We start from the raw sequence: 10,608 nt of genomic DNA, 5'->3' as shown, positions 1-10,608 counted from the left end.
TCTTTCTCTGCCTGTTTATCCTTTGAGTAGAGGAAGGCTACTGATTTGTTTGAGTTGATTTTATATCCAGCCACTTTACTGAAATTGTTTATCAGGTTTAGGAGTTCTCTGGTGGAAGTTTTAGGGTCACTTAAGTATACTATCATATCATCTGCAAATAGTGAAATTTTGAATTCTTCCTTTCCTATTTGTATCCCTTTGACTTCCTTTTGTTGTCTAATTGCTGTAGCTAGGACTTCCAGTATTATATTAAATAGATAAGGTGAGAGTGGGCAGCCTTGTCTAGTCCCTGATCTTAGTGGGATTGCTTCACGTTTCTCTCCATTTAGTTTGATGTTGGCTACTGGCTTGCTGTATATTGCTTTTATTATGTTTAGGTATGGGCCTTGAATTCCTGATCTTTCCAAGACTTTTAACATGAAGGGATGTTGAATTTTGTCAAATGCTTTCTCGGCATCTAGTGAGATGACCATGTGGTATTTTTCTTTGAGTTAATTTATGTAGTGGATTACATTCATGGATTTCTGAATATTGAACCATCCCTGCATTCATGGGATAAAGCCTACTTGATCTTGATGGATAATTGTTTTGATGTGTTGTTGGATTCGGTTTGTGATAATTTTATTGAGTATTTTTGCATTGATATTCATAAGAGAGATTGTTCTGTAGTTCTCTTTCTTTGTTGTGTCTTTCTGTGGTTTAGGTATGAGCTTAATGGTAGCTTCATAGAACAAATTGGGTAGTGTTCCTTCTGTTTCTATTCGATGGAATAGCTTGAAGAGGATTGGTATTAGGTCTTCCTTGAAGATCTGAAAGAATTCTGCACTGGACATTTTTTTGTTGAAAAATTTTTAATGACTGTGTCTATTTCTTTAAGAGTTATGCGACTGTTTAGATGGTTTATCTGTTCCTCATTTAATTTTGGTGCCTGGTATCTTTCTAGAAAATTGTTCTTTTCATCCAGATTTTCCAATTTTGTTGATTATAGGCCTTTGTAGTAGGATCTAATGATTTTTTTAAAATTTTCTCTGTTTCTGTTGTTATGTCTCCCTTTTCAGTTCAGATTTTTATTAATTTGAATACTGTCTCTGCGGCCTTTGGTTAGTCTGGCTAAGGGTTTGTCTATCTTGTTGATTTTCTCAAAGAACCAGCTCCTGGTTTTGTTGATATTTTGTATAGTTCTTTTTGTTCAACTTGGTTGATTTCACCCCTGAGTTTGATTATTTCCTGTCCTCTACTCCTCTTGGGTATACTAGCTTCTTTTTATTCTAATGCTTTTCAGGTTTTCTGTCAAGTTGTTAATGTATGCTCTTTCCAATTTCTTTTTGTGAGCACTTAGAGCTATGATTTTTCCTCTTATTACTGCTTTCAGTGAGTCCCACAAGTTTTGATATGATGTGTCCTCATTTTCATTTAATTCTAAAAAGTCTTTAATTTCTTTCTTTATTTCTTCCTTGACCAAGTTATCATTGAGTAGAGCATTGTTCAGTTTCCAAGTGTATGTGGACTTTCCATTGTTTTTGTCCATGTCAAAGATGAGTCTTAATCCATGGTGGTCTGATAAGGTACTAGGGATTATTTCAATCTTTTTGTATCTGTTGAGGGCTGTTTTGTGACCAAATATATGGTCTATTTTGGAGAAGGTACCATGAGGTGCTGAGAAGAAGGTATAATCTTTTATTTTAGGATGAAATATTCTATAGATGTCAGTTAAGTCAATTGGTTCATAACTTCTGTTAGTTTCATTGTGTCTCAGTTTAGTTTCTGTTTCCAAGATCTGTCCATAGCTGAGAGTGGGGTGTTGAAATTTCCCACTATTATTGTGTATATATACCAATAATATATGTATGCTTTAAGCTTTAGTAAAGTTTCTTTTATGTATGTGGTTGCCCTTGCATTTGGGGCATAGATGTAAAAAATTGCGAGTTCCTCTTGGTACATTTTTCCTTTGATGAATATGAAGTGCCCTTCTTTATCTTTTTGATTACTTTTGGTTGAAAAATGATTTTATTTGATATTAGAATCGCTACTCCTGCTTGTTTCTTGGGACCATTTGCTTGGAAGATTGTTTTCCAACCTTTTACTCTGAGGTAGTGTCTGTCTTTTCCACAAAGGTGCATTTCCTGAATGCAGCAAAATGTTGGGTCCTGTTTACATATCCAGTCTGATAGTCTATGTCATTTTATTGGAGAATTGAGTCCATTGATATTAAGAGATATTAAGGAAAAATGAGTGTTGTTTCCTGTTATTTTTGTTATGGGCAGTGGAGATATGTTTGTGTAGCTAACCTTCTTTTACAGTTTTTGGAAGATTACTTTCTTGCTTTTTCTAGGTTGTAGTTTCCCTCTTTGTGTTGGAGTTTTCCACCAATTATCCTTTGAATGGCTGGATTTGTGTTGAAATACTGTGTAAATTTGGATTTGTCATGGAATATTTTGGTTTCTCCATCAATAATGATTGACAGTTTTGCTGGGTATAGTAGTCTGGGCTGGCATTTGTGTTCTCTTAGGGTCTGTATGATATAAGTCCAGGGTCTTCTGGCTTTTATAGTCTCTGGTGAGAAATCTGGTGTAATTCTTATAGGTCTGCCTTTATATGTTACTTTACCTTTTTCCCTTACTGCTTTTAGTATTTTTTCTTTGTTTTGTACATTTGATGTTTTGACTATTATGTGGCGGGAAGTATTTCTTTTCTGGTCTAAACTATTTGGAGTTCTGTAGGCTTCTTGTATATTTATGGACATCTCTTCCTTTAGGTTAGGGAAATTTTCCTCTATAATTTTGTTGAGGATATTTACTGGTCCTTTAAGTTGGGAGTCTTCCCCCTCATCTATTCCTATTATCCTTAGGTTTGGCTTTCTCATTATGTCTTGGATTTCTTGTATATTTTGGGTTAGTAGCTTTTTGTATTTTGCATTTTCTTTGACAGTTGTGTCAATGTTTTCCATGGTATCTTCTACACATGAGATTCTCTCTTCAATCTCTTGTATTCTGTTGGTGATACTTGTGTCTATGACTCCTGATTGTTTTTTTAGGTTTTCTATCTCCAGGGTGGTCTCCCTTTGTGATTTCTTTATTGTTTCTACTTCCATTTTTGATCCTGCATGGTTTTGTTTAATTCCTTCTCCTGTTTTGTTGCCTTTTCTTGCAATTCCTTAAGGGACTTTTGTGTTTACTCTTTAAGGGTTTCTATCTTAAGTTCGTTGAGAATGTTATTTATGTCTTTTTTAAAGTCCTCTATCATCATCATGAGAAGTGATTTTAATTCTGAATCCTGCTTTTCTGGTGTGATGGGGTGTTCAGGGCTTGCTATGATGGGGGAACTGGGTACTTATGATGCCATGTAACTTTGGTTTCTGTTGCTTACGTTCTTGTGCTTGCCTTTTGCCATCTGGTTAAATCTAGTGCTGCCAGTACTTGCTGTCTCTGACTGAAGCCTGCCTTTCCAGTTATCTAGCTTGTATCTGATCTCCTAGGGGTCCAGATGTCTCTGTAATCTTTTCCAGCTGCACTGATTATAGTGGTACCTCTAGGATGCCTCAGGATATGGTGCCTCCAAGGTAGCAGTCCAGCTAGGTGTCTGCTGTTCTGGGTGCAGTGTCTCTAGGATATCTCCGGATATGTTGTCTGACGCTCTGAGTTCAGTTGTTCCTTTGTGGCTTTGGTTTGAATGGACCTTCCAGTATGTCTCAGGTGGAATCTGGGGTACACACAACAGCAAACTGGGCAGAGGTCTGGTCCAGGCCTCAGATCCGGGAGAGAGGCAGAAGGGGAGTCAATCATGAATTTCATTATTCAAAAAAATTTCAAATTGGTAAATACATGCACATGCCTACAGTATGTCACAACTCCTTCACAGGTACAGAATGTACCATGCTTAGGATGATTCCAGATTTTGCACTATATATCTATTTATCTGCCTCATCTTGTATATTCTATATCATATCATTTATTACAATATTAAGCACTGATCTATAAGTTTTATGCAATACATGAGCAAGTTATTTAAATCTTAGTTGAGGGTTGTGATAATCTCTAGTTTAGAGCAAGTTGGAAGCTTGTTACTTTTATTTAACATCAGTAAATGATGTCTTATATAATTGAGCTTTAAACCATAGGATAGGATTCTCAGCATGGAGATAAAACAAATAAATCACAGACATATATGGTAGCAATAGTCCTGTGTTCAGTATGAGAGGTGTTTTTTTTTTCTGGTTTAGAGATGAAACTGGAATAATCAAAGGAGAAATAAGAGGATCAGTCAAGACAAGTTACAGTTAACAATATTATATAAGGTTATATCCAACATCAAATGTTCTAGAACACCAAATTAAACACGGGTATTTATGAGATAATATATAATATAATTTAAGGAAGTTCTTTTTTACCCAACAATAAAGAAAATACATATCTAGCTTGATGAGGATGAAATTTATGCAAAGGAACATCTAATATCATGTTTGTTGAATGAAACTTTCATGAAGAACTAGTATCTATGATACTGCCATCTGAGTCTTAGATTCTCCACCAAGTATTTTAGTTTTTTAATCATCTATATTTAGAACAGATCATTAAAACTGCAGTATTCTATTAGTTCATGCATTCAAAAGTCACTGCATATTTACTGGGATTAGGAAATAGAATTTACTACATTAGATGTTTTGTGATGACCTTGGGGAATTTTGTGAGGTGCTAAGCATTAATGTGGTTATTTTTGAGGTAAAAACAGTCAAAGTGTTACTTAAAGTATAAAAGTAATAAAAATCTATGGGATCACGTGGAACTTTAAAAAAAAATTGGCTTTGCTACTTTAAAGGCAATAGAAGTAAAATACAATGGACTATCTCGAGTTGCAGATCAATATTCTGAGTGTAGACATTATGAATTTACTTAAGGTTTTAAAAAACAATATTATCCAAACCAACATAGAAGTATGAAGACATACACATATATTTTGCTTCAAAATACATAGTTCATAATTCATATTTTAAGTAAGATTATGTTTTTATTTAGAAGAAAATTTAGGTATGTAATAAATAATTGAAATTAACAAAGAATCTAGTTAATGGCATATTAGTTCAAATCTGCCACAATTGACTACATTATTAAGTGTTAGTTTCCAGAATTAATGCAAAATAATATTGTTTAAGAACATATTATAAAACCATTCAAAACCTTAGCAATGAATTTGATTAACTTTATAGATTTTTTTATTAGATATTTTATTTACATTTCAGATGTTATTCCAGTTCTCCATTTCCCCCCTTTATCCCATTCCCCCTATTCCTGCTTCTATGAGGGTGTGCCCCCACCCATCCACCCACTCTCACCCACCCACATTTGAATTCCCCCACACTGAGACATACCTCCATGTGTGTTTCCAGGCTGGCAGTTTAGACCCTTAGAGTTCTGGTTGGTTGGTATTGTTGCTCTCCCCATGGGGCCACAAGCGCCTTCAGCTCATTCACTTCACTCTCTAACACTTCCACTGTGGACCCCTTGTTCAGTTGAATGGTTCACTGTGAGCATCTACCTATGTAAATGTCAGAATCTGGCAAAGCCACTCAGGAGACAGGTACATCAGGCTCCTGTCAGCATGCACTGCTTGGCATACACAACAGTATCTGCTTTTGGTGACTGCACATGTGATGGAAGGGGCTCTCAACAGCCCCTTCTCCAGTCTCTGCTTAACACTTGTCTCCACATGTGCTCCTGTGAGAATTTTGTTACTCCTTCTAAGAAAGACTTAAGCACCCACACTTTGGTCTTCCTTCTTCTTCAGTTTCATGTGGTCTGTGAGTTGTATCTTGGTTATTGTGAGCTTTTGGGCTAATATCCACTTATCAGTGAGTACATACTATGTGTGTTCCTTTGTGACTGGGTTACCTCACTCAGGATGATATTTTCTAGTTTTATCCATTTGCCTAAGAAATTCATGAAGTCATTGGTTTTAACAGCTTGAGTGGTACTCCACTGTATAAATATATCACATTTTCTGTATCCATTCCTCTGTTTAAGGACATCTAGGCAGAGATAGGCAAGAAGATCAATGGAATAGAATTGAAGACCCAGAAATGAACCCATATACCTCTGGTCACTTGATTTTTGACAAAGGAGCTAAAACCATCCAGTGGAAAAACAGAAACCATTTTCAACAAATATTGCTGGTTCAACTGGAGGTCACCATGTATTAGAATGCAAATCTATCCATTCTTATCTCATTGTGCAAAGCTCAATTCCAAGCAGATCAAGGAATCCCACATAAAACCATATACACTGGAAGGAATAGAAGACAAATCAGGGTGTGGGGGGAAGCCTTGAACACATGGGCACAAAGAAAAAGTTTCTGAACAGGACACCAATGGCTTATGCTCTAAGATCAAGAATTAACAAATGGGACAGAATAAAATTGCAAAGCTTCTGTAAGGCAAACGGCACTGTCAATAGGACAAAATAGCAACCAATAGATTGGGAAAAGATCTTTACCAATACTACATCTAATAGAGAGCTAATAGCCAGTATATACAACAAATTCAAGAAGTTAGACTCTAGAGAATTAAATAACCCTATTTAAAAATGGAGTACAGAGCTAACCAAAGAATTCTCAACTGAAGAATATTCAACATCATTAGTCATCAGGAAAATGGAAATCAAAACAAATCTGGGATTCCACCCCACACCAGTCATAATGTCTAAGATCAAAAACTCAGGGGATACCAAATGCTGCCTAGCATGTGGAGAAAGAGGAACACTTCCATTTTTGAGGGGATTGCAAGCTGGTACAACCACTCTGGAAATCAGTCTTGTGGTTCCTCAGAAATTTGAATATGGTAAGTATTACCTGAGGGCCCAGCTATACTACTCCTGGGTAAATGTTCCGCGTGCCTCCTGTGTCCCCTCCGCCCGTGGAGAGAGACACGTGAGACAGTATTCGGGTGGTTACCACAGACGAGGCTTTACTTGAAACAGCAGAAGCAGAAAGGTGAAAAGACAGGAAGAGGCGCTGCTTTATGTACCCTAGAGTGACATATTCACTTCTGATTGGCTGTTCACTCACTACCCATAATACGCCCCGGGATGGGCAGTGACTTTTGGTGTGCTTTTGCCTTTTTGCACCTGCGCAGTTAGTTGTTTACTAATTGGAGGACACGATGTCCACGCCATCTTGGAATGGCAGATGTATCACTGCTGACCACGGCTTCCTACATCTCCTCCTGTTTAAATTATTAATATGGAACAGCCTTTTACCTATTAAACGCAGCACCAATCAAGATTCGAACTCAAGCCTGATCAAGCAAACTCCATCTTGGAGGAATAAGCGATCAAGAGCTTACAGCCCAAAGATTCTCCCTTACCCTACCAGGTGCAATGGAAACAAGTCCTCTGGGTGCAAGGGCTAAGGGGATGTAAAGAGTAATTGATACCTGTCCCTGTGCAATGGAGTATAGTTCCCAGGAGTACAGGGCTGTCAACCTACTTATTTAGGTACCACAGCTATTTAGGCAAGGGCTGGCTGGACTTAGACTCTCATCGACCCAGTGCAATGGGCTGAACCCTTGGGGTGCATTGACTGAGGGTCTCAGTCATCGGCTACTTTCTTAGCCTAGATAGTCAAATTTCAGGGGGAGATCCTTGCTCCAAGGCTGCGAGTGCTTGGGCGATAGCGGCCTTGTGGCCTTGTCACGTTTTTGTTGGGCTCTGAGCTTACAGACCAACCATCATGAACACTAATCCACAACATAGGGCTGTACCAAACAGGCCTATCCCCACCATTTAAGAAAGAAGGAAAAGGCAGAAGAAATTCAAGAAGTAAAATCGCCAAGGGAAACAGGGTCCATCTGCGCTCCATCAAGTCTCAAGATCTGGATCTGCAATTGCTGCTGCATCTGGTCCAGATCCCCAGTCCAATTCTCTTTTAAATAAGAAGAAAGATTATGGCTTTGAATAAATGTATCATTCATAAATCTCAGAGGTGTAATACCTGGATGTGGGGTTGCTGACGCGCAGCTCATTTGAACCACATCTGTGAGCTGCTCCACATGGGCCTGGAGCAAATCAACTCTGATTGACCAACAGGATGCCTGATATGCATCCACTTTCTGTAAAATGGTCAAAGCCTTAGAGGTCTTTTCTGAAATTTGATTAACAACAGTAGCTGCTGTAACTTGATTAACCATGGCTAGGTCTAGTGATCCATTCCAGCATTGTGCCAAAAAGCATGTAACATTCTTACAATCCAAGATATCAGAATTATTCTGAAAGTCGGATAACATAAAGAAAAATGGAGGGCCCACACACACCGACACCGGTTGTGCAGATGCATTCCTAAACACCTTATTAATTTTAATGTTATCCAAATGGCTAGAGATATTAGATCATGTAGCTGAAACATTTTGTATTTCATGAAATATATCATTTAACAAGACAAAGGCAGATACACCTTTTTAACTTTCTAAATAGTGGCTACAACACATAATTTAATTGTGTTGAAGTAGGGTAAACTCAAGAAAATACACATATTATTTAATTTAGGACTTGCATCCCTTTGAAAATATCAAACAGAGGTTTAAATCCTCCTATGGTAAGCTTAAGATGAGGTTTTAGCCAAATAATATCTCTTAACAACTTTTAAAAATCACTAAGAGCAAATCAAGATTAAAAGTAAACCATTTTCTTTTTGTATGTACACTCAAAAGTCAGAAGATGGAGATGGCGTTAGATCCCCACCACAAATGGTTTTGAGCCACCATGTGGTTGCTGGGAGTTCAGCTTTTATAATTTAAATTAAGTCCAGCCTTTAATGGCTGAGCTATCTCTCTAGCCCCATCTGATTAGGATATAACTGAGGTCTCAAATATTGAAAGACACTGTCTTTGAATCCTTTTTTGGAGTAACAAGTACTCTAAAAAATTTTAAAGCTCATTATATTGGAGCAATGGCTTGCAGAAAAAACTTTTTTTAGAGAAATCCACTAATAAAGTATCACACAAACCTCTTAATTTTTTGTATTAAAGCAGCAACATTATTTGTATATATAAAATGTAAAACAATTAACCATTTTCTGAAGCAATTATTTCTAACAAATATCGCTTCATGGGCTCTTAAAAATTATGAATAAATTTACTAACTGTAAATCTCTCACCTTTACCAGAAATGTAAAGGGAAGGTATAAAACATCTTTTATATATGCATTTACTGAAATGGCAGCTGGAGTAGGCAAGTTAGGCTGTATAAATCTTAAATTTGAACTTTATTTTGGATTAATTTAATAACCCATCTTTTTTAGTCCAATGAGAATATCGGATAAAAGCCAACCTCATTCTCTAATAATTGTTACATATATTAGAGGAATCTAAAGCATCTCATTTTTAACAACTTTGAATATAAAGAATTAGAACAATTTGAACCATATTTTATCAGCAGGTACAGTTATACTCATGGAGGGAAGTAGGCATAATTTTAATTTGTCCAGCATAATCATAACTTTCAGCCCACAGACTGTTGTAAAGTCTTTGGGTTTTAGATTTATCCCTCTTCTCACAAGAAACAATGAAGACAAGAGACGAATTCCGGTAAGCACATTTCTAGTGCCTGGTCGGTGAAGACCCAGAACAAAAGAAATGCTTAGCACCTGGGCTTCTGTAGCTCAGTCTGCATTGTCTTAATTCAAATGTAAATGCGCTTAACCTCCCTCTGCCTGCTCTCTGAGGCTTGGCTAGGCCGAATTGTGCATTTTGGCTTTAACTTTGAACCTTAAATTTAAACTGTAAACCTTAAAAGACATGTGTTGTGTTGTATCTTTTCTCTGTCTAAAATCAACACCAAGTAGATTACCTTTATGCTGTAAAGTTTTGCTGCCACAAAACAAGGTGTAAAATTTAATGGAAAACTTGTAGCATTATATAACTCAGGCTCCTGGAAGGTGCACCTGAGGACAGGGCAACCAAGTAACACTCAATAGCTGTAAACAATGGCAGCGCTGCAGCATTTGAATGTACTGGCAAGGGAACAGGCCAAGATCTAACTATGTCCCATAGTGGTATACTTATCGCCAAATTGAACATCAGTGTCAGGAGAATCAGGGTCGTCATCTTGCAATCTGGCTTCCTTCTTCACAATCTGTACCAGCCGAGTAGGGACCCAAATTGAATTGTTTTAACCTGTGGAATAAGCACAAACATCTCCCTTCCCAGGCCACAACAGGCCCTAAGCCAATCTTGTAGCCTCCTGTTCCTACGAGGGACAATGGCTGCACTGCATTCACCTGTGGCATTTTCAAAGATCATCTGTTCAATTAATGGCATTGCTTGCTCTAAGTTTGCGGGCACTCCCCGTGTGCCTGCTGGCGGGATGCCGCTTCCCAGAGCAGACTGTCTCCCTCCTCTGACTGTCTTTCGCACCACGCTCTCTTGCTCTCGCTCTGCCGGGCTGCAAGCTGCCGTAGGTAGCCGAGCGCAGACGCCCCTGCAACCGGTCTGACCCGGGCCCCGTCTCAGCACCTCTGTTTCCACAGCCCGAGCCAGGAAGCAAGCTCCTTAATGGGGTACAGGGGAGTCCCCCCGAACTCCACTCTCTCTTCACCAGCCGGTGAAGGGTCCTTAAGCTTAAC

The sequence above is a fragment of the Arvicanthis niloticus genome, chromosome X, assembly GCF_011762505.2.
Source record: "Arvicanthis niloticus isolate mArvNil1 chromosome X, mArvNil1.pat.X, whole genome shotgun sequence".
Classification (NCBI taxonomy): Eukaryota; Metazoa; Chordata; class Mammalia; order Rodentia; family Muridae; genus Arvicanthis; species Arvicanthis niloticus.
The sequence above is the reverse complement of the archived record's forward strand: the minus strand, read 5'-3'. Positions refer to the sequence as shown.